At 41.0% G+C, this 26504-nt stretch overlaps 1 long non-coding RNA gene across 2 annotated transcripts; it reads left to right on the forward strand.

Annotated features, from left to right (window-relative positions):
• Nucleotides 1-1118: 1118 nt before the first annotated feature.
• On the forward strand, nucleotides 1119-23241 carry LOC140117696 (uncharacterized). 2 transcript variants are annotated; one of them, XR_011853061.1, is made up of 3 exons: nucleotides 1119-1215; nucleotides 14703-14814; nucleotides 19673-23241. It is a non-coding gene; the product is annotated as an uncharacterized lncRNA (long non-coding RNA). The 2 variants fall into 2 exon arrangements; XR_011853062.1 differs by lacking the exon at nucleotides 1119-1215 and adding an exon at nucleotides 6309-6784.
• Nucleotides 23242-26504: the final 3263 nt, after the last annotated feature.

The following is a 26504-nucleotide window of genomic DNA, read 5'->3' on the forward strand; positions in this document are numbered from 1 at the left end:
CCCCACACATGGTATTGGTTATACAGTTTTAGCATAAAATTGATTCAACTATAAATAACAGAATTACGGATAATTCGATGAATATAAGTTATAATATTGGTGATAAATGCTGTGAAGCAGCAACTTTTTCTGTATGATGCATTGGTTTTACTTGTATGATCATTTTTATCATTTTTAATAAATCTTCTATATTCTTTGGGGGAGTGTACATTTACCTAATTCAAGATGCATTAGAATCATAAAATATTCAATCCTTTGTCGTGCCTGAAGATAAGATGTGACATAGGTTGAGGCTAAGTTCACACTACCGTTTATACCCATATCAATTAAAAATCAAATTTTTTGACTGAAAAAAATGACAGAGGCGGCAGTACTTATTCTCTGTATCTAAAAAATGCCTGCATAACGCATACTTGCATAACTGACCATAACGGATGACATCAAATTTAGGCTGCATTCACACACACATATGGGACGTATATACAGCCGATGTATATATGGTGTATATACGTCCCCCATAGCCGGCAATGGGCACACAGCTCCCTACGGGAGCAGTATGGTGCCGCACAAGTGCAGCATCGTACCGCTCCGTACCCCGTGAAACAAAATGACATGTCCTATCTTTTCCCGAAATACGCCGCTGTGCGCAATGTTCCTCTATGGACAGGGGTGGGAGTGAGAAGCGCACACACCCTCTTCCTCTCCCTAGTGCCGACGTGTGCCCGCCATGCGACAGTAAATGATACGTTAAACCTCCATTCTTTACTTTTTTAAGGGAGGTATAAACAGTAGTGTGCATTTAACCTTATTTAGCACTTGGGTAAACTGGGGTTACATTCAAAGGTTTGATTGACTTAAGACATTCTTTTATTACATGAGCCAGAATCGACCTCTTCGGGAGATGAGAAAAGTGAACTTTGCCAGGCAAGGCTTATCCATGGAGCAAAGCCTTGTCTCGTGGATGGTGCACCCCTAGTGTGCGGGGGAGGACTGGCAGAGTGACAACTTCTGTTCCCCTCTTGTGAAATGTCAGAAAATGTCACAAAATGTTTAGTCACTAGTTATTTTGGTCATGTAATAACCTGTTCTCAGTACCAGTCGTCTCTCTACCCCATGGTCTCGGTGCAGATGCTGTCAGTCACTATGTAAAATGAGCATATGGCAATCTCACAGCCCCAAAGTCACAGTGGAGAAGAGCGGAGGCTGTGCGGGAAGGTCAGTACTGTCCTTCAGCTCTCAATTGACTTTTTATTACATATAGCACATGCTATGACAGAAGCAGCACTGTCTAATCTTTCTCTAGTGGCAACATAGATCTGTTTTATGTTAGGGCCATTATCCATCACTTGTATGCTCTAAAATCTAAAGTCTAGAACTTTTTTGTCTATATTTTAAGGCATCGCTAATATTAGTGACTACAGTTTACCAGTCTTGTCTTGTTTGGTAGTCAGAAATCTACATTTCACCTGACAAGAGATTAAAGGGGTTGTCCACTTAACAACAAATAGTAGCTATGGTTTATGTAGTGAAAGTTATACTTTATTGTACTTCCTGTGGCAAAAAAATCTGTCCCTGGTCCCTTATTATATCCCTGGTCATGTGACGTTACACAGTTGCACAGCTCCTTATATCCCTGGTCATGTGATGTCACAAAGTTGCATGGCTTATTATATCCCAGGTTATGTGATGTCACACAGTTGCACTGCTAGTTATATCCCTAGTCATGTGATGTCACACAGGTGCACAGCTCGTTATATCCCTGGTTATGTGATGTCACACAGGTGCACGGCTTGTTATACCCCCGGTCATGTGATGCCACACAGTTGCACAGCTCGTTATATCCCTGGTCATGTGATGCCACACAGTTGCATGGCTCGTTATATCCCTGGTCATGTGATGTCACACCGTTGCACAGCTAGTTATATCCCTGGTCATGTGATGTCACACAGGTGCACGGCTCATTATATCCCTATTCACGTGATGTCACACAGTTGCATGGCTTGTTAAATCCCTGGTCATGTGATGTCACACAGGTGTACGGTGCGTTAAATCCCTGGTCATGTGATGTCACACAGGTGTATGGCTCGTTATATCCCTGGTCATGTGATGTCACACAGGTGCATGGCTCGTTATATCCCTGGTCATGTGATGTCAGATTGTCAGACAGATTTCTATCTACAGGAAGTAAACATAGAAGCTTTACATAGGATGACAGCAAGCAGAGATGTAGAAAACCAGAAATAACTTACACTGCATCTTTCTCCTGTATAAAAACTTTTATCAGGAAATCAGTTCTTTTTTTTATTGTTCTGAAATTCTAAAACTTTTCACAAAATACTGGGTATTTCTAACATAAAAGATATGTTTCCTAGTATTTGGTTTTTGTGTGGACTTTCTTCTGCATGCGCCGGGTTCCTTCAGGGTTCCAGAAATATACTTGAAGGTTAATTGGCTCGCAATGTAATTGACCTTTGGATTCTGTATGTGCATCTGTTGTCAGGAAAATAGAATATAAGCTCCAGTGAGGCAGAGACAGATGTAAGTGAAAACATTCCCTGCACTGTGTTATATGTCAGTTCTTGGAAGGGATCATAATGAAAAAATAATCCCCCCATAATATAAGAGATGCCAACCGGAGCTGCTCAGCTGAGACCTCATATTTCTAACAATGTCAAGTATTCCACTGAAAAACTGGAAAGAAAATCAAATATGCTGCCAGTAAGCCCGACTACTATACTCTGTGGAGGGGGATTTTACAATGGTGGTCTACCCACACATGGGGGCCACTCGTGCAGCGGTGTATGATAGCAGCCATGCCTCCTGTAGGCCTCTTGATGTACTCCTCGGGCTGCCAAGAAAAACTACACCAGGTCTGACCCGATGTAGTTTTGCGTAAAAACCTGTGAACGTAAGTTACAGGTAATGTTACACGTGTGTACATGTGGTATGTGTGCGGCAGGTGTCATTACCGGTAGTGTCTTGTACTCAGTATATGGGTGGCTCATGTGTGGTATGCATGCAGCCTGCTTTGTATATTTGTGTGGCATATATAATGGGGCAAATTTACTTACTTGGTCCTGTCGCAATCCCCGATCCGGACGGTCCGACGAAGATGAAGTCCGGCACGATTCACATAGCTTGTGCTCCCGATATCCTGCATCAGTCGCTTCCCCGCTGAAGTCCGCTGGAGTTCACCTTCTTCTTTTGGCACCAAAATCCAATCACGAGCGCCAAAAAACCCTGTTAAATGTGGAGCAAATCAGATCTTCGGGAAACACTACAAAAATGCGGTCTTCGGACCCTTAGTAAATGAGCCCCCATGTGTATTCATTGTATGAATCACGTGTGATAAGGGATGGTGTGTAGGAGCGGTGAGAGTGAGGCCTGTGTATGAATGGGTAATATATCCTAGGAGTGGTACATGTAAATGTAGCCTGCTATGCGTCCAGTGTGTGAGGGGGTCATTTGTGATGGTGAGTACAACCTACTGTATGTGTGAGAAATACTTGTGTGGTGTGTATCTGGTGTGTGTACCATCCAGTGTTTAAATAGATTATGTGCATCATGTATCGTATGCTAGACACATACGTTCAGCACAAGACTAGTGTATAAATGGAGTTAATGGCAATCTGCTAATGTTTTAGGCCAGTGTCACAAAAATACTGCAATGTTACAATTCTTAATAATAATCTTTATTTATACAGCGCCATCACATTCTGTAGCTCTTTACAGATTCCCAGGGAACATACAAGTAATATAAGACATTACAGAGTAACAACAGTCATATGAAATAATAGGAGTGAGGGCCCTGCCCGCAAGAGCTTACAGTCTATGAGGATGAGGGGCGACAAAAGAGGTATAAGAGCTTGTATAATGGTGATGGAATAAAAATTATTTAATGAATTAAAAAAAAAATGCTTCTGCTTGAACCAACCATCAGCCAACATCCTATATACAAAGTGGGACAGCAGAGAAGCATTTTCCAGATAACAGACAGAGGGGGGGGGGGGGACCCAGAATTGGTTAATAGAGAGTTAAAGTTGCATGCAGTTAGCGGTTGTAATAGGCCTGCCTAAATAAATGAGTTTTAAAGGACACCTGTCATCAGGCCTGTGTCACTTGTCCTGTCACCACTACCTGTTGGAGCAGCTCACAAGGATCCCATCCCAGCCTTTATCTAGTCAATTCATACATTAATCATTGCAAAATCATCTTTTCTTTATTATGTAAATGAGGTTGGTCACATGGTCAGAGGCAGTGATGTCACCCCTGTTACCCCTCCCCTCTCCTCCCCCTGCTCATGTCTGTGTGTAATGTATAGTAAAGCATTGCTAGTGTGTGTGCTGCATCTGCTGACATGCTGCGTCCTCTCATACACAGAGACACAGACATCAGCTACACAAGTACCTGACATGTTCTGCTATACACATGTGTGAGACACAGACATCAGCTACACAAGTACCTGACATGTTCTGCTATACACATGTGTGAGACACAGACATCAGCTACACAAGTACCTGACATGTTCTGTAATAACATGTGTGAGACACAGACATCAGCTACACAAGTGCCTGACATGTTCTGCTATAACATGGCTGCCTCGAGCTGTTGTATGTCTCCTATACACACACAGGCTGCAGGGGGCGCCAGCACCAGGAAGCACATCATTATACAGCCTCACACCATTATACAGGCTGTCAGTCATGCACTGGGGGTGTGGCTGTGCCTCCCACTCATGAATAAGGCGGACAGCTTGAATATGCTAATGACTCATTGGACATTTCACAGGCAATTTGCATACAGCTTTAGGACCTCATTGCTTAGGTTTACAGACATGTAGAGGGACAATGAAGGGATATAGGCAATGCTCTCTAGTTTCGTAAAATATTTTTTGTTTAGGAGGGTTATTTTGCCTCACAGGTTCTCTTTAAGAGAATGTTTGAAACATTGGGGGTTGGGTATTAGTCTGATAGACCCGGTAGGGTATTCCAGAGAATTGGTTCAGCTCTGGAGAAGTCCTAGAAACGTCATGTTCCAGTTAAGTTTGAATCAAGGAAGAGAATAATCTAAGATCACTAGCAGATCCAAGGGCATGGAATGGGCAATAGACTGAGATGAGTGATGAGAGGGAGGAAGGTGCAGTATTATGAAGAGCTTTGCGGATGAGGGTTATTAATTTAAACTGTATTCGGAAGAAGATGGGCAACCAGGGCAGTGACTGGCACAGACCGTAGGAATATGTGTAGTGATTGGTCTGAACATTTAAGTGTTAATAGTTACTTATCATTTACAATGTACAAAGAAGATGAATAACACTTTGCGTTCACACTGTATCACTTCCTCTAAATACATTTGTACACAATTTAAAGGAATTCTACCATCTACTAACCACAGATCTTCAACAAAGCTGGTGATATTGAGGTCAGCGTTTTTATGGGGGCCATATCATTAATTCCAGGGGTCCTTGTCCTTCCTTGATTCTTAATGACATTGGCTGTATGTTTGGCTGCAGAATACATATTAACGCTTCCATTATTACTTTGCAGTATTTTTTCCACACCTACCCAAATATTTTGCTCAGTCCTGTATGTGGTGGGGGTCCCTTGTCTGCAGGACACATCATTAGTGCATTTTTTCATAATCTTTTATTTAAGGCATATAGAAAAAAACTGTATTTTAGCACTTGCCGTCAGTGTTGATGGGGGGCACATCCACTTCTAGCACAACATAATAAGCATTTCTATCATAACTAAATTCAGACATGTTAAAAATGTTGACTTAATTGTGGACAGTTAGGTCTATTCCTGCTGCCAATGAAGACAACAGCCTGTGATCAATGATCAATGATGATTATGTCAGGAATATTTGAAATGATTTTGCAAACTTACAGCTCCCATTCTTTAACCATTGCAATCCCTTTTATGTGAGGTAGTTTGTGCTGACTGTCAGGCTAATAGGCATGGCTGACATATGAACATTGCTTTTATAAAGTTCATGACATTCTGCATTAGAACTCTCCTACTCAGCACATCATTCATATCATTCATTGTCTTTATTGTTTGCTTTAATTTGCACCCTTCCTGAGACCTTGAAATGCCAGACTCCTGTGAGATGAAGTAGAGCAGTATCCACATATTAATATCATAATTACCCAGCAGCCAATGTGTGTATTACATCAATAGATCACACCGTGTTTACAATACTTGTGGGTTACATAGAGGAGATTGGAAGTTACAAATTGCTACTATTATCTGTTCATTGTGATCCTTCCATCCCCTTGGCCATTGGCCAGAAGCTAGTCACATGTGCCTGTGCCAGCAGCTCAGGTTTCAGCTGCTTGCTCTGCTGCTGTCTGTTTGCCCAGCTCTTTAGCTGTAGTGTCCAGTGAGAGATGTGCACCACAGCCAGGGTGGACATGCCTGTGCACCCCAGCACCCCACAAAGGAAAGAAACCTTCCTGCAAGAAGGAGACCCCAGAAATGATCACAACATCCACCAGCACAATGCAACCAGATCCAGGAAACAACCAGCTGAGATACAAGCAACTTGGAGTTGGCATCAAGTGAACTTATTATTGACCACCAGCCACTTATGCATTGACTCTGAGCATTCAACAACCTGAAGATGTCACCTCACTATTCACTCTACACAAGGAGTCCTGTCTTGTCACCTCAATACTAGGAGAAGGTTCCTCTACCCTACACAACTTGAGAAATGGAGGTGCAACACCCCAAGAAAGATGTCTTGGAACGAGCAAGGAGCGAACAATGGAGCCAGCAGATAAGTAATATTTATTATATGTTATGTATCAATATTAGAATGTTTGTAAACACGAGTGGAGTGTTATTATACAATGTATTGTGTATACTACTGATGTGATATACAGCCAGCCCCATGCACTCAGCACAGCCATGTGGAGTTTATACTAAAGTTAACCTTGTCACAGATATGATTACAGAGGGAATGGAACAAATAGGTTTAGAGTGATCAGACCAGCACTTCCATCTCCCTTTATGGCAGTAATGATGTTCAGCTTCATGGGTTAGATCTCTTTGTAGACAACAGTTTTAAATTGAAGTCTAGGAAACATATGGAGATTGGTTTAACTCTCCCAGTGCCGGAACAATAGCTACAGCCCATGTGTTCACAGACCCAGACTGTGAGTATAGGTTGTCAGTGACAGTTCTCATGGTGTTTGGGTGAGTGACTGCTAGTCTAGGAAAGTTTGTGTGTTAGTGATCACCCTCAGCAGGGTGCATCCTGTTAATCCTGTGTAATCCTTTGTAAAGTGAGTCTCTTTATCTGTAGAATTACAGGGGATTACAAGGTATCATTAGCCATGCTTCACATGCTAATGCCCCTCTCTGGACACAATAGGATTGTTCCTGTGATCACTTAAAACTTTCCCTTAATTACAGACTGGTACCCAGAAGCTTCCGCTCAGCAGGGGTTCTTTATCAATTGTCTTGTGTCACTGTAACATCCTACCCCAGTCTAGTAGAGGGAATAATGGAGTGTACAGTATATTATTCAGTGTTATCTTCCTTATTTATTTATATAACTATACTATATACACTTGTACAATGCCAAATTACATCACTGTGTGATATAAAGACTCAAGCTCACATTGACTGTAATCCATAAGATTACAGGTACCAGTATCACAAGTAAACTTCTCCTTCCTACCTATTCATTTGCAGATATACACAGGGACAAGATGAAAGATTATACAAAGTATGCAGAGATTTGTAGTTCTACAGCATATGGGAAGCAAGTAAAACAATCCTACATATTATTGTAGTATTGTACAATGGGGGTCATTTTTCTTATTTTGCCCTTCTCTGAGCTCTTTTTGCGCCTTTTGTGAGTCTGTTTTTTGCACCTGATTTGTCTTTATTAAATGTTATTAGGTGCAAATTTTAAAAAAAAGGTGCAAATGCTGTGCGCAAATCATACCATTGCTATTCCTAAGCATGGTCAGGACTGCCGCAATTATTTGCACCCATATAGGCGCAAATCAATGTTAAATAAGCGTCACTAAAATACAACCAAAAAAGGCGCATCAGACTAAGATAAATGACCCCAATGTGTCCTGGACTAAAATTGTGGAAGCAGCCGGATGACAGTATATGAAATACAGGGTGAGTACAAAATAAGAAAGGACATGAATATCTCTTAGTTTAAAAGTTCTTGAAGAGTTGCCTTCAATGTGATTGATGGGGAGACATATTACATATGGCGATTCTTGGGCAGTAGGAACCAGACTTTTCTACACATAAGGACAATATTCGTTTGACTGCTTTAACCCTACACCTATGTCTTAGTAATTGGTCTTACCCACCAGCTCTATAGACAATACCTGGTATGTCCCCTTTTTATGCCACAACATTTAGTGACATTGATGTATGTAAATGGAAAACTGAAATTTAGATATTTTTTATTTTATATTTCTTGATCTTTATACACTTGATCTTCATACATTGTGTCCTTTCTGCAGGCAACGTGTTTTAGAGCAGGGTGGGCTGAACGGATTGTACATAACGCCCTTCCTGTAAGCAGCATGTTATAGAGCAGCAGGAGCTGAGCAGATTGTACATAGTGTCCTATCTGCAGGCAGCATGTTATAGAGCAGGTGGAGCCGAGCAGATAGTACATAGTGTCCTATTGCTGGTAGCATGTTATAGAGCAGGAGGAGCTGATCAGATTGTATATAGTGTCCTATCTGCAGACAACATGTTATAGTGCAGGAGGAGCTGAGCAGATTGTACATAGTGTCCTATTGCTGGTAGCATGTTATAGAGCAGGAGGAGCTGAGCAAATAGTACATAGTGTTCTATCTACAAGGAGCATGTTGTAGAGTAGGAGGGGCCAAATAGATTGTACTTGGCATCTGCAGGCAGCATGTTATAGAGCAGGAGGAGACATGTAGATTGTGCATACTGTCCAATCTGCAAGTAGCATGACATTCATATATTGTCAGATTCATATATTGTGGGGAAAGAATATAATATAGCTGCTCCTTCTATCCTTAATCGCAGCCATGTAGTCAGGAAGGTGGTCCTATCAGTGATTGACAAATCCCTATTGAATACTGTCCATGGAGAGACAGTAGGGAACCTGAATGATGACAGTTTCTATGCATGGAAAGAACAAAGATATGAATGAATGAATCTATCCATGATCATGTATGGACAATGTAAAAGGCAGAGACATCCATTGGAGTGCAGAGACTAGTAACAACATTACCCCGGTGGCTGTAGCAGCTTATACAATGAATACTATATATAGAGGCAGATATCAGATATCTGTGTAAAGGACCAGGCATGCTGAGGATTAACCCCCTGCCAGCCTCTAAGTGCTAAGAATTAAGTGATCCTGCTAATTAGTTCTTGGGATTAGAAAGTGAATGTAGGACTAGATAAGAGAAAGATTAGTTATACAAATGCCTACAGGCTGTATGTAATCAATAAAACATAAGTACATTATTTCAGAAAGTGATTTACACCTCCTGTGCCCCTCTCCAGCTCTCAGCTGATATCTGCCACCACATCCTCTCCAGGGAAACATTGTCAGGGAATCTTATGTGGACACTTTTTCTTGTTGATGGGCGCTCATAATCTGAAAACCGCGCCGTAAAATATCCTCATCATTTATTATCTTCCATTTATATTGTATTACATCTTAGGACACATTTTTATTTGCTCATGAAAGTTTGGTAAATCCATAAATAATTCCACAGCCATAGGACATGTATGAGGCAGGGGGTTACACACAGCGCTGGTCTATAGGCTCCTATCATCTAGAGATGTTATGTCATATACATACACATATAAAATAGTATGAGGGGGAGACACACATGTGCATTTATAGCCTTATACTAAAAGTCTAATTATGGAAAAGGTAAATTATAGGATTTATATGTTCTATGTATTATTTAACTGTTTATCTATCTTTTACCTATGTTATAAAGAGATAAAAAAGCAGCACTCAGCACAAGTAAAGCTTCATGTTGTTCATGTGTAATGTTTTGGATCAAGGTATGAACCTTGCTCAAGTTATCTATCTATCTATCCTAATAACAATAATCTTTATTTATATAGCGCCATCATATTCCGTAGCACTTCATAGGGGAAATCATAGGGGACATATACAAATATAATATTACATTACAGGGTACAAACAGTCATTCGGAACAAAAGGAGTGAGGGCCCTGCTCACAAGAGCTTACAGACTATGAGGATGAGGGGGTGACACAAGAGCTTACAGTCTATGGGGATGAAGGTGGTTACACAAAAGCTTACAGTCTATGAGGATGAGGGGGTGACACAAGAGCTTACAGACTATGAGGATGAAGGTGGTTACACAAAAGCTTACAGTCTATGAGGATGAGCGGATGACACAAGAGCTTACAGTCTATGAGGGTGAGGGGTGACACAAGAGCTTACAGTCTATGAGGATGAGGGGGTGACACAAGAGCTTACAGTCTATGAGGATGAGCGGATGACACAAGAGCTTACAGTCTATGAGGATGAGGGGGTGACACAAGAGCTTACAGTCTATGAGGATGAGGAGGTGACACAAGAGCTTACAGTCTATGAGGATGAGCGGGTGACACAAGAGCTTACAGTCTATGAGGATGAGGGGTGACACAAGAGCTTACAGTCTATGAGGATGAGGGGGCGACACAAGAGCTTACAGTCTATGAGGATGAGCGGGTGACACAAGAGCTTACAGTCTATGAGGAGGAGGGGGGACACAAGAGCTTACAGTCTATGAGGATGAGCGGATGACACAAGAGCTTACAGTCTATGAGGATGAGGGGATGACACAAGAGCTTACAGACTATGAGGATGAAGGTGGTTACACAAGAGCTTACAGTCTATGAGGATGAGCGGGTGACACAAGAGCTTACAGTCTATGGGGATGAGGGGTGACACAAGAGCTTACAGTCTATGAGGATGAGGGGTGACACAAGAGCTTACAGTCTATGAGGATGAGGGGATGACACAAGAGCTTACAGTCTATGAGGATGAGCAGATGACACAAGAGCTTACAGTCTATGAGGATGAGCAGGTGACACAAGAGCTTACAGTCTATGAGGATGAGGGGATGACACGAGAGCTTACAGTCTATGAGGATGAAGGGGTTGACACAAGAGCTTACAGTCTATGAGGATGAGGGGTGACACAAGAGCTTACAGTCTATGAGGATGAGGGGGTGACACAAGAGCTTACAGTCTATGAGGATGAGGGGTCACACAAGAGCTTACAGTCTATGAGGATGAGGGGGTGACACAAGAGCTTACAGTCTATGAGGATGAGGAGGTGACACAAGAGCTTACAGTCTATGAGGATGAGCGGGTGACACAAGAGCTTACAGTCTATGAGGATGAGGGGTGACACAAGAGCTTACAGTCTATGAGGATGAGGGGGCGACACAAGAGCTTACAGTCTATGAGGATGAGCGGGTGACACAAGAGCTTACAGACTATGAGGATGAAGGTGGTTACACAAAAGCTTACAGTCTATGAGGATGAGGGGGTGACACAAGAGCTTACAGTCTATGAGGATGAGGGGGTGACACAAGAACTTACAGTCTACGAGGAGGAAGGTGGTTACACAAGAGCTTACAGTCTATGAGGATGAGGGGGTGACACAAGAGCTTACAGTCTATGAGGATGAAGGGGGTGACACAAGAGCTTACAGTCTATGAGGATGAGGGGGTGACACAAGAGCTTACAGTCTATGAGGATGAGGGAATGACACAAGCGCTTACAGTCTATGAGGATAAGGGGAGGACACAAGAGCTTACAGTCTATGAGGATGAGGGGAGGACACAAGAACGTATAGTCTATGAGGATGAGGGGAGGACACAAGAGCTTATAGTCTATTAGGATGAAGGGGGTGACACAAGAGCTTACAGTCTATGAGGATGAGGTCCCTGCTCACAGGAGCTTACAGACTATGAGGATGAGGAGGTGACACAAGAGCTTACAGTCTATGAGGATGAAGGGGGTGACACAAGAGCTTACAGTCTATGAGGATGAGGGGTGACACAAGAGCTTACAGTCTATGAGGATGAGTGGGTGGCACAAAAATTTACAGTCTATGAGGATGAGGGGGTGACACAAGAGCTTACAGTCTATGAGGATGGAGGGGGTGACACAAGAGCTTAAGTCTATGAGGATGAGGGGGGTGACACAAGAGCTTACGGTCTATGAGGATGAAGGGGCTGACAAAGATTTTAATCTCCACCAAGGCTTTGAAGCACTGAAGTTTGCAGGTACAGTTGATAGACTGATATTTTAAGGAATCTTTTATGTAGGCTGCCACTTACTGGAGGTTAATTATAAGGTTAATGAGCTTCTTATAGATGTGAATGTAGTATGTGTGTGCCTTAGTGGCGATACTTTCTGTATTTCCATATTAAGCAGAATAAAAATCCTCCCTGTTGAATGTTCTGTTTCATTTCGCTTTCCAAATCCTAGAGTACTTGGCATTACGAAAAGCTTCAAGAAAGTCCCAAGCCACGAGCCACAATTGCTTCATACATCTCTTGATCCAAAAAGGATTTATTCTGCTACTTCCCCACAAATAATTCTACTAGGAAAATATTACCCTACTTATATGTCCCAGTAGACCCGTTTGGGTATGGAAATTTAGGCTGCAATTATATTTATCTATATGCTGCTTAATTTCAGGATGGTGTTAAATAACACATTCTAGTGCCCTGCTGTGTGCTAGGAAAACATGCCCGCCATAAACAGTTCTACTTCTACGCTGCTCCAGGTTGTAAATCTTCATTTTTCATCAGACTTTTACTCTAAAATCCACAGTTACTTTATTAGATTAACACCTCTACTGTCAGGGGTTCTCCTATGTGTTACTATGTGTATCATAAAGGGCCGGAGCTGCCAAATATGCAGATGATTGAATATTACTTAAATATATCTTATTTGTAAGAAAAAATCTACGATATCCTGTGGAAGTCGCCTACTACTCACTTGTCCTTGCCGATATTATTCAGTGTCTTGTTCCCTTATGTAAATGGTTTTCTCTCTTGGTGATCTGTAACCTCTTTCTGCCCAGAAATCAGGTGCACCAGAAGGCACAGCCACACCCCCAGTGCACCGAGAAGCTCATTTACATAGCAATAAAAACGATGCAATGAATTTCTCTAAAATAACAGATCACGGGGGATGTTTGTCTATAAAGCTTTTTACAGTTCCCCACATAGTCGGATAGTCCTGTATTGGTAGTGGGTTTTTATGGGAGCTGGAAAACTGTACTTAAAGGGCTTGTCCAGAGGTTGAAAAATATGGCTGCTTTCTTCCAAAAACCTGACCATGGGTAGTGAGTGGTATTATAACTAAGCTCTATTCATCCCCACATAGCTGCGCTGCAATACAGGCACAAACCATGGTCAGGTGTGGCGCTGTTCTCGGGAAAAGAGCAGCCGTGTATTAAAGGCTCTGGACAACCCCTTTAAGATCAGGTTTTTTTCACTCTAGCTACAAAGGCTTTGCAAATGATGAATTCTAACATTAACTGTTTTTTTTTTTTTTAAATAAGTTTGGAAGTCAGTCACTTTGTACATACAATCTTATCTATGGACAGAAGGTTTAAGAGCTGAGCTCATTCATGGATTGTTTTGTGGTTCTATAAGTTCTATTATATCTTCATTTAAACCCTTGCTTTTTCTATATTTAGGAGTCCTGTGGGCAGTTCTACTTAGTAGCTGAGTGAAAGGTGTCTACATACATGAAAGGCTGTGTATGAGTATGTAGAACAACCCACTGGACTCCTAAGCACAAAATGAGCACAGATATAAATGAACTAAATCATCTTTCCTGAAGCTTTTAGCTGCAAAACTATAATATTCCCTTATATAATATATAAGGTTCCCTTTAAGTAATTTTACTGGGTTTTGTCTGCTATCTGCCTTATTACCTGTAATTCTTGATATTTTGAGACTTTATCCCACTTAGGTCTTAAGGATGTCAATGAATATAAATGGTATATTTTATTTATGTTACACTGTTATAATAGATATTGGAGAAGGTACAATTCTTGACCCATGTGGTATTGAATACATCTTATGCTATCACTGCCAGACATCAGAAATCTAACAGAAATCTACTATTAAACTCCATCATGATAAAGCAGGGACACTTACTCATAGATCCAGGCACTGTGACTGTGGTAATCTAATTATAGGTGTTAACCATGGCCTCCTTCCTCCTAAAATCAACTTTTATAAATATGCTATTGAGGTAAAAGGGCTCCTGGGACTGTTTCCAGAGCCCCTCCATGCTGTAGCTTCACAGTTTGTTACACTGTGCAGAAGTGCCCCCCCCCCCCCCACACTGTGTACTTTATCTCTCTCTGCTGGCGTGAGATTACGTAAGGAAGAGTGAGACAGTGTAACAGCCTGTGAAGCATGGAGGGGCTGTGGTAACACCCTCAGAGCACTTCTGACTCATTAGCATAATTTTCAACATGGATTTTAGAAGGAAGGAGGCCATGTATAACAAAAATAAGAAGATTACCACAGTCACAGTGCCTGGATCTATAAGTAAGTGTCCCTGGTTCCCTGGTTTATCAAGAGTTTCTTAAACTAAACCATAACCAACCATGATGCCCCCAACCTACCAAGATTTATTGTAGCCACTGACCACACCTATTTTTTTTTTGTTGTTGCAGGAACTGGTTTACGAAATCCATTGTAATATAAAGAAGACACAAAATTCACATCACATATTGACAACTGTCTTCTTGACATGCAAGGAAGACGTGTGTATGACAAATCTGTCTGGTAAATCATCTTTCATTATCTTTCTCAATGTTTTATGTTTGTCTATTGTTTTAGAGTTTCTTAGTTGATGTGACAATGCTAACATGTTGATTATTCTCTTAGATTGTAGATACTGATGTTCATTACTAAATATAGTAAGGGCAACAAAGTCTCTTAAAGGGGGTTGTCTAGTTTAAAGTGATCCTGTCACCAGGAATGTCATTTTTCGCTGAAGACAGGTTCCAATAGCCTATGCTATGCTGATTTTAAAAATGCCTATGTCAGCATCTTAATCAATTTAATACTTTATATAAGTTTATTTATATAACCTTCCTCATGCATTTTCCCTCTCCTCCACCCCATCCCTTTCCCTCTCCTGACTGCTCAATGCACACGACAGGAAGTGGGGATTTGGATGAGTATAGATGAGAGGAGACTGACACAGGCACACACAGGCTGCAGCTTCCCCCCTCCCGTGGGACTCACCACATGCTGCTGACAGGGAGACAGGTAATGTGAATTAAACTCATATAAACTACTCATAAGATTCAGAATGATGACAAAGACATTTATATAGTGAGCATAGCATAGGCTATTGGAACCTGTCATCAGCTAAAAATCACATCCAGGGTGACAGGTTCCCTTTAAAGAAAAATGATTCTACAAACAGTGAAAGGATTAAAAAATCCTCACTTTACATATTCCTCATCTGTGGTCTTATTTTTCTTAAATGTTACTTTTAAGTGGGTTGGAGTCAGCGGCATCAGTTATCTTGGCTGTGAATCAGCTGACATATGCAGTTGGTTTTATGTATTTTATTGTGACCTTTAATAAATAGGTTATACCTTAGGGTGAAGACACACGTGGCGTTCTTAGGCCGTTTTTGGGCCGTTTTTAGTTAGTGCGTTTTCAGATTGTAAAAAATGCATGTGTTAAAAAACGCATGCGTTTTTGACAGGTTTGACCAATTATCTTAATTCAAACTGCTCAAAAACGCATGCATTTTTTAACGCATGCGGTTTTTAACGCATGCGTTTTTTTCCCATCTGAAAACGCTCTACTAAAACGGCCCAAAAACGGCCTAAAAACGCCACGTGTGTCTTCACCCTTACTATCCTATACCAACCTGTCATTGCAATTTTCTCTGTACCCTACTACCCTATGCCTACCTGCATGTGATCAGTATTTGGCCTCTACCCAATGACCCCCATGGCCGCCCCCCCATCAATATTTGCCCTGTATCCTATTACATGATACGTGCCTGGGATCAGCATTTGCCCTATACCCTACTACCTTAGCATTATAGCCTTGCAGCACTGGGGACCTGGGTTCATCTGCAAAGAGTTTGTATGTTCTCTCTGTGTTTGCATGGGTTTCCTCCAGGTCCTCCAATTTCCTTCCATACTCCAAAACACACTGGTAGGATGATTGTGAGCCCCATTGGGGATAGGGACTGATTTGGCAAGTTTTGTGCGTAATTTGTAGGCGCTATATAAATAAAGGAATTATTACTACCCCATACCTACTTGAGATCAGTATTTGGCCTCTATTCTAATACCCCATTCCTGGCTCTGAACAGTATTTGTCCTGTATCCAAATACCCCACACCTGCCTGTGATCAAAATTTGCTTTCATGCCCACCCACAATAGGCATTTTCTTCGTATTCAGCTACCCCATGCTGCCTGTGATCAATATTTGCCCTGTGCCTCACTATAGCATGCTTGGTCAGTTTTAACCCTACTACCCCATGCCTGCATGAGTTCAGCAAACACCTGCTTCCAGCAATCTCATCATTGGTCACAGCGGATGCTGTATCACTTCAGATCTTATTGCAAACACATGTAAACTATGGGGGTGCAGTCGCACGTTGCAGTTAAAACTGCATCGCAATCAGCTTTGGTTTTAGGTGCAGTTTTGTCAATTTAACAGGTGAAAGATATTAACTGAACGAGTGAATGACATTTGTGGAGCAGATTTCCCCTTCAAAATCAAATTCACCCGTTTAGTTCTTGTCTTTCACCTGTGAAATTGACAAAACTGCACCTAAAACCACCTCAAATCTGATTGCGATGCAGTTTTAACTGCAACGTGTGACTGCACCCTGGGTTTTCTCTTCCTTCCACTTTTACATTGAAATCACCAGTTTTAGGTTCAAAATTACAAGCTGACAAGTGAGTGAGCCAGAGACATAGTTCCATCACACCCATCATCTGTACTCATCATTTGGAAGCAAAGCAGATTTTATACCGCAGCTCGGGTCATGATCGAGATCCAGAAGAACAGGATGACGCATGAGCTGAGCTGAAGACAATTGATAGAATTGTCGACAGGAGATGGTTCCCCAAAATCCCATACGTCTCTTACATCTTCTCCAGGGAGAAGCGGCAGCGTAATGGCCCCCCATTTCTGTGAGCTATAATATCACAGCTTGATTGTCTGTAATACTGGTAGGTGTCACTGTAAACCACAATGTCACCATGCTGCGTTACATATAATTTACAATGCCATAGTGATGTGTTACTGCTTAGTGTTTGGAGCAGAAGGGACCCATTACCAGCAGTATGAAATCCAAATGGCTCTAAAGCAAAGCCGGAGCCGTTATCAAGCTGTGATACTGTAACTATTACCATGCGCTGATCATGTATTACATCTGTGCAGACCCATGTTGCACTTTAGCGTCTCCTCTCTGTCATGTCTCGATATGATTTGAGCTGGAAAATGTCAGTATAATTACATGTACAAAGAAGTAGTTCATCACATTAATGAAGCATCTCAGCCACCTACTTGTAGACATTACACCAAATTATACATACCGCAGAAAAGTCAGCGAGAAGAAGCAGACTTCCATGAATAATACAAAGCAGAGTAATCTAAAATATTCATAAAAATCTTCCATATCCGTGTTCTCTATAATATTGCTGCTAATTCTACCTAAAAAGCCGACCCACAACATCGTGCAGTAGTTAAATATTTAAGGGGACGCCCATCTATTTGGATTTGGGGACCAATTCCTGTAATTTTAAAGGGAACCTGTCACCATGATCTGCAGACGTCACATTATGGAGCAGAACAGACTGATATATAGTTGTATAGTAGAACATGGACATTACATATACAAATCTTTGCTCCATGCTTAGGAGGCCATTGAGTGGCCCTACTTTGTGCATACAGGAAAAGCTGATAATAAAATAGTGTCACTCACTGACTACCACCCACTGGACCTTTAAAATAGGCGACTATGTATAACCTGCTCAGCACTTCCTGCTCTGTAACCTGCTACCTGCTATAGAGTACAACCTGCTCAGTCTCTCCTGCTCTATAACAGGCTACTTGCAGATAGGACACCATGAACAATCTGCTTAGCTCTTCCTGCTTTATAACACATATTTGTAATTTGTGCAATCTGATCAGCTACTTCTCTTCTACCACATGACAGGGCACTATATACACACTATTAGCCCCCACTGCTCTACCTGATGCTGCCTGCAGATAGAACTGTATATTTCTGCACAGTAACTTTCTGTCTGTAGAGAGCAAATGATGAAACAATCAGCTAAGTCCATCCTGCTCTATAACATACTGCCTGCAGATTCCAAGTACAATCCATCTGGATCCTCCTGCCCTATAAAATGCTACCTGCAGGTAAGACCCTATGTACAATCTTCTCAGCTCCTCCTGCTCTATATCATGCTGCCAGCAGATAGGCCACGATGTACTATCTGCTCAGCTCCTCCTGCTCTATAACATGCTGCTTACAGAAAGGATACTATGTACAATCTGCTCAGCTCCTCCTGCTCTTTAACATGCTGCCTGCAGGTAGGACACTATTAACAATCTGCTCAATTTGTGCTCTATAACATACGACCTGCAGATAGGACATTATATAAAATCTGCTCAGATCTTTGTCCATTATAAATTGTTACTTCAGTTTGGACTGCATCATAACAGTGATAGGTATTGCTGTTAATATTATTGCTATTTTTGCAATGTCTGTATGTTGGTTGGTTAAATCTGTGTTTGCAGGATTTCGGCTGCTGTAATATACTGGTGCAGCAGTCAGTTAGCAAAGCGGAACCTGTTGGTTTCGTCTAAATTTTCTAATAATGCCAGAACATCTATTCTAGATTGGCCATTCTTCTAGTATTCATCCTGGAAATGTGTATGTCAATAATAATGGTTATTACTATTCTCTAAGTCAATGGGGTTTGACCTACACAGTCTAACAATATTATGTGACACACGCAAAAGACAAGGGCATTGTAAAAAAGTAAAAAGGGTTGTCAGAGATAATAAAAAATGAATGACTTAATGAGCTAAGTCTGTTATTAAAGTTGATCCCCATTGAAGTGAATGGGGCTGGGCTATAATACCAGTTGCAGCCTATTATAGTGGGAAATACAGACAGGGGTGAACCAGCCATGAGGCAATTTGAGCATCTTGCCTCAGGTAGCATCAACTGCCGCAAGAGGGGGGCAGTTATCTGCTTCAAGGCAGGACCTGCCACTTAAAATTAGTGTCCCTTCATACCCGATGTCAGCATTGGTGTGAAACACTGCGTGCAGAACACATATGCCAAAAAAACATAGCCTTTTAATATGTGTATGTTGATTAAATTTACTTTTTTAAAATTTTTTGTGATTATTTGCCCTGGTTCTTATTCTGTTTCTCTATGTCTTCTTTCTTCTACTCATCCAAAAGGATTGAATGGATCTGCTCCTTAACATTTGTGAGATTGGTCATTGGATTTCATGTATATGTAAGTGTGAATAACCATCTCTATTCATCTCTTTGAAAGACCTAAATGATAATAATAATACAAATATTGATAATGATACATATTTGAGTCTTTTGTCTCTAGCCTGTCTTCTTCTATTATAGATGACCTTGGCATGGACAGTTACATATGCCTAGAAGGTTAAGCTGAGGATCCATTGAAGTCTCTTTTCATTGATTCGGCTAGTGCAATGACATTGTTGAGAGGGCAGAATGTGACTGTACCTTCACCCCTGCTACACACCAGCAGGCAGCAGCCGCCTCCTGCAGCAGCGCATGGTTTGTATGCTCCACTTGCTGGCGGTTTGATGATGCTATCATTCAGAAAGAGCAATGATGGGACTGCTTGCAATCAATGTTAGAACAGTCCACGATCAATGGGATTATCAAATGAGAGACATTGCTTACAAGTTTTCCTGGAGAAAGTCGCTCGTTATTCTGATGTGTCTGCGCTGTGTATGAGCAAATAAACAAGGACTGGATTAGGAGTAGCCACAAGTACCTGGACACTGGAGATTACCGTCCAATCTATCCTGCCAAGAAAGGCTTTTATAAGTCATTGTTATGCTTATAGAAATAGAATTTATTGTTATCATTTACCCTCTGATGTACTAAGGAATCGTCACTATCAAAGTAATAGGGAACAAAAAGCATTATAAAAGGAGTGGATTTGGAATAAACCTTGTTCCGCAAATGTAGTGGAAATATACATTAGTATAACTTAAAGGGAATCAACCATACAAAGCAGCAAACAATGGGTCACATGTACTAAAAACAGTACAAATTGCACTATGTGCGTCAGATTGAGGATTCGTGAATTTGGCGCCCTCTGCACCGCTCCGACAGAGTGCACCAACTTTTTTTGGTGCAACTTTAACATGAAGCGTGCAACACACTTCTATCGGACTTTGCATGTTAAATGTGATGCACAGTTCACCTGAGCATCGGAACGCCCCTATATGTGCCCACTATCTTGCATCATCCTGCGTTATGTACAAGATAGTTTCTGCAGGTTTGTTCTTAAGTCGAATTTGTATGTAAGTCGGAACAGTAAACTTTATAATTGTAGCTCCAAGCGAAATTTTTTGGGTCGCTATGACTATTGTATTTTAAAAATGTTAGGTTGTAATCAGAACCAGAATTAATAATGAACCTTAATTACAGACACCTGTGATAACTGTTATAGCTGGTTATTGTAGCCCAAGGCCAAGGTACAGTAAATTACCAAAATCCAAAGGTCCGTTTGTAACTAGGGGTTGTCTGTAAGTCAGGTGTTCTTAAGTAGGGGACGCCTGTATATGTATTTCCTTAGAATACAACCAGGATTGTTGTGAGCACGGTCTGGAATATCCATAGTATCCAAGTAAGAAAAAATAACAATTTCTAGCATAGCAAAATATGGATTTTTAAGAAACGATAACTCCAGATACTTCATTTTAAGAAAGTAACTGCACTAACATGTATTTGGGAGGACAAACTCTTGGCAAGCCATGAATAGGCTGGCACCGGAGAGAGATGGTGATTTCATCAAAATCTGATCTGGGATCTGCTCTTCATCATCATCATCCTGCGTGAGTCATGCCTAGCCATATTGACCTTGTGTGCTAACAGATTCTAAAAAAATAGTTGTTGCCATTGTTTCCTAACAAATATAGTTTGTTATAGGTTGCCAAATTAGCAATTTGTTATTTCTATGAATAAAAGTCAAACTGTTCTTTGCTCCATATCCTACCGTATGCCATCTTGTTTCTGTGGACATAAATGCATTGAATATTACAAATTCAAGTTCCATAGTGTTCAAAGGCCTTTTCTAAAGTATAGGTGATAACAGGGTGTTCACTGGGGGTCCCACTGCTGAGACCCCAATACAGTACTAGAACATGATCACAAACTTACATTGTGGATTGGTCATAGATCCTCCTTACTGTCTGTGAGTAGACAGGTGTATTTGGCTACCATTGTCATCTCATGACTATGACTGTGACCACCACTCTGTCCAAGTTTCTCCAGTATTTGGCAATCAAGGCTTATGTTCTAGTACCCATGGCCACAGAGATCATAAATATTTTATTTTTCCTGTATATAACCACTTAGACCAAAGTTTCCTGTACATATCCACCCAGCCTGTAACAAAGTAGCCCTAGTTCTCATACAGAAATCCCCTGTAATGTTCTAATTATAGCCACCACTAGGGGGAGCTTAGAAGCTTACTGCAGACAGTTTTCATATTGAAGAAAGTGACAAATCTCTTGCATGTTCTGATCATTATCATTGTGATTATAAACATGTGGCAGCAATCGGTCAAAACTTAATTCTGTCTACAATAAAAATTGTAATGCTTTTACTAATGTTTATTAGATGAAATGTGGTCAGACGACAACACACTGGGACACATTTACTAAGGGCTTTGCGCCACTTTTCCTTCCGACTGTGCACATTCTTTTAGGTGTACAGGTATTTAATAAGTGTCTGTGCCACAATTGTGTTGCACGTGACTTTTTTGAGGTGCGGCTGCACTAGGCATCATGCGACACAAATTAGGAGCGTTACGGTGCTCAGTCAGGTTGTGCGCCAGATTTAATATGCAGAGTCCGACAGAAATCTGTTGCAAGCCCCATGTTAAAGGTGCACCAAAAAAAAGTTGGTGCACTCTGCCAGAGCAGTGCAGGGGGCGCCAGATTCATTAAGAATGTGCAACAGAAATCCTGAATCTGGCGCCCCCTGCACACTACACAGGCAAACTGCATTTAGTGCGATTTGCCCTGTTCTTAGTAAATGTGCCCCACTGTGCTTGAACACAACATAATATGGGACATATCTGGAAGATTTGATGTTAACCGGTGTTAAAAGTAAACCGATAGAAGTGAAATGTAGAGGAAACCTATAAATAGTATGGGTGAAATTCCATCTTTGCACCTTAGAGCAGCCATGCGAACCCTTTATCCACCATTTTGTCGCCTCTTACCTATATTATATCAGCCTATAAGATTTTGTTGGTTCCTGATCTCCAGTGTAAAAAGCTTCACTAATGCAATCTTCTTGTATAGTAAATGCCCCCATTGTAAACCTCAGCGAGAGATGACAGCCCTTGTCCTGTGTAACAGAAGCGGCAGCCATTTACAGTGTTAAATCACATCTATGGCCCATTCTCCCCGGCCCATATTGTATATTTACCGCATAAAATACGCTGCACTGTTATAACTCCACCGCGACGCTGTGTATCCGGATTAATCGGAGGACTGTAAATGGCACCTATACCGTGCAGCCTGGAATAATGTGTTATGGGAAAACAAGGGTTTTCATTCATTTTTGTTTTTCTAAATTGCCTTTAAATAGCTCTTTTATTTGCACATAATCCTCCATTGCAGAATCATTTGCCTTGTTTCCTTATTATGATGGGTTGCAGAATACAGGGAAGAGCTTAGCACTCCATAAATAAGGGCTAATGATATTAACAATGTTTCCTTTAGAAATCCAAACGAGGCATGCCATTACCCAAAAAATCCAGTCTCCGCTATTTCTCTTTGGGATGTTGTGTTTCTGAATAAAAAAAAAAATTATAGCAAATTATTAAGTTTGTTCTTATGTGTCTGTGTTCAGAATTGGTTATATATAAATTTATAATAAAGAAAACCTGTCTCTTCTCTAGATATGTCTGTTTAGGGAAATATTTTTTGAAGGATAAAAAAACCATTCTGTAACTTTATTTCTCAGAACTCTTCATTGTGTCCTCTGAAAATAAATGAATACATTGATTTTGTCAAAGGGGTGTGTCTTTGGTACTGTAGACACTGATTGGACTGTATAAGATCTTACATTGTAATATTTACTGGTTGTAAATGAGCGGAAAGGTAACAGCATAAAGCATAATTTAGTGCATTTTGATAAATTATGCATTAAAAATGTGTACAAGTAGGTTTCACATTTGCATAACTGTGAATGTCCATGAAGGGTTGTATTAGTTCTCTCACATATGACCTTATGGCTCGTTTCTATTTCATGTTTATGCTTAATTGTAATTCCAAAAGTTAATGGGTCACCCAGGAAAAACTATTCATGGCCTAGGATTGATAGTTTATTGTGGGAGGGGACAACCGGACCCTGTGCCGATCACATATTAGGATTCTGGTTGCTACAGGGACACAGAGCCAACTGCTTTGCGCTCCATGTTCCCCTTTTATACAGCACCAAAATTGTGCAGCGACATGTCATACCCCCATCGATGAATTATTGATTGAGGATAGGTGATCAATAATTATTAATTCCTGCACAACCCCTTTAACTCCGCAGGTAGTTTTGGGTACAAAGTTTATTCTCATTTCTCAACGCATTCCTTTTCTATTTTACTGTCTTTTCTTTTGTCTTGGCATTTTGGGATACATTTTGTAAGTAATTAAAGGGGCGTTTGTGTGTAAATTGTATGTTATTGCCGCCAGACTATTCATGTCTCGGGTCAAGTGTGGCTCCTCCCAGCACCACCGGTGATGTCACCCGCTAGTGCCTCATACAGGCCGCAGCCTAGTAGTAGTTGCGCGCTGTCAATGTGACATAACCAATGAGACTTTATATAATAACAAAGGCCGGCAATGACAGCAGGATCCACGCTGGACTGGAGGTAAGAATAGAGGTAAGTATTACTGCTTTATTGTTTTGAAACATGTGGGGCACAAGGTACTTCTTTCAAGAAATTGGAAATATTTGACTGTTCTTTGTACGTTTCTTTCATATTTCTTATCCTTAGGCAACATTTTACTCAATTTTATCTTTATATGGAGCGAACCTTGTATAACTGGACTGAACTCGGAATGTCCATTGGTATTAGGTCTGGGAAATCTCTCCAGCGTGTGGCGCATTATACGCAGGCTAAACTCACTTGTCGGCAGCTGGCCTTGGACTGCAGCACATTGCCTTATTTATATGCTGCAAAGTTTTCTGCAGTGACTATATAGATGGATGACATTGGCCAAAAATCTGTGTTTGAACCCAGTTGTAATCAGAACTTTTTACCTGTTCCGCCATCTCCAAATGGTTGTAACCTATAATTTTATCTGATCACAATTAGGGTAGGTTCACATTGGGGTTTGTGCTCAGCTTCCATTGCGCATCAGTTGTGTTGTGTCTCTGTTTTGCTTCCGTTTTGTCCCCGTGTCTGCAGAAAAAAACTTAAGGTGTAACATTGCTTTGAATACATCAAACCTGGTTTCTCAGCCTCATCAATGAAAAAAACAGTTGTTTCATCAGTTTTTTTGCAGACCCATAGACTTCTATAGACTTCTGTGATCCGCATCCGTGAAAAAAATAGGATAGCTTTCAACATTTTTTTCCACGTACCGCGGCTCAGTGAAATAACAAGCCCCCCCCAGCACAATCAATAATGTTCATTTTGGAAGTGAAAATTCTAATTAGACTCTTTACTGTCAAGTGGGTGGTGCCATCCTACCTGTTCCCACCTAGAGCCACCCTTCTGAAACCAAACCCTCCCTAGCATTTTTATTTTTTTTATATGTATATATATAAATAAGTGTTTTATCACAAAAGAATATTATGGCATATATTATTAATGGCTACTTTTGAATGCAGGAAAATGTGTATCCAATTGCAAATTCTTTAAACATTGTGATGCAGTAGTCCAATACTTCACAATATGTGGCGGGTCCATAATGTGTTTTCCTAGGTAATGTGCATTGCAGGTGTAACTGGCACGTGAAAGGTTAATTTATTCAGTCATCAGGCGCTGTTACCATTGTTTCATTATCCTCTCCTCTTTGCATCTGCCCTCTATCTGCTTTTCCAGCTCACTGTTCTCATTTATCGTTGTCTCTCCCCTCCCCCATCACAGACCTCTCCAGTCTCCGTTCTCTTGTGCCTGGAGATCAGAGTATCCCCCAGTCCCTTATGTGTGAACGTTAATTTTGGGTAACCCATGGGTCCGGTTCTGGTTAAATGTTCAGTTCTGCTGTTTCGTTTCTTTAACCTGACCCATTTTAGACAGTCAATGGTTAACAAAGTTTACAGGCAGCCAAAGCCTAAAATGTTCTGCTGACATCTAGTGGACAGGAAAATTAATGCAGCTGTAAAAGCTGGAGCCTGCGGCTTGTGGAGGCTGTAACCAAGGCATCCCGGATTCTCATTGGAAAGATCTACTTCTATTGTGGAGCCATTAAACCGCACCTGTTGTCTACATGCAGCGAACGCTCCGTATACATGACGCCTTCTACTAGGAAGATTCGATATTTCTGTGCCGCTATTATCTTTAATGAGTCTATATGAGACTAAAGCTTAAATTGTTTCATCAGGAAGCGATGGATGTGGCTTCCAAAAAACCACCTGCAAAGCCCTGTTAATGCAAGATTTTTTTAAAATGTTTGCTATGCTATGCTATGGGGATAAAAAATATGGATAATATATGGGGCGTATATCCCAGACTCAACACTGCCCCAGGACCTGAACTCATAGCGGCAAAGGCAACTATTATACTGTAGGTCAATGCTTCACCGCAGGACTATGGTCCTGTACAATAATCATGTTCCCAATATGGGATTATGGTCCTGCATACACAGCAATGATGCCAGGGGGTCTCCAAGGTCTCCCGTGGATAGAATATGACCTGTATTACAATGTCTAAATATTCATATGTAAAGCTTGAATAACAGAGATGAGACTGATATCTGAGGTTATCTTTACAAGTATCTTATTAGCTGCAAAGAAATTCCATGCTGCAAATCTGTACGGTAGTGTTGTAGTGTACGGGATTGATGGAAATCCCATACAAATTTTCCATCCGCAGCAAACATATGATCTGCCCCTTATGTCTTTGGATCACTGTGCAGAAATAAACCATTGCAAAGGTTGACCTCTGCCCAGCGCCAGGATCTGCATCAGAAATAAGTCAATTTCAGCTCGTTTCTGATGCTCATGGAATTGTGGGAATACCACA

This window comes from Engystomops pustulosus, chromosome 2, assembly GCF_040894005.1.
Source record: "Engystomops pustulosus chromosome 2, aEngPut4.maternal, whole genome shotgun sequence".
In the NCBI taxonomy this organism is placed as follows: domain Eukaryota; kingdom Metazoa; phylum Chordata; class Amphibia; order Anura; family Leptodactylidae; genus Engystomops; species Engystomops pustulosus.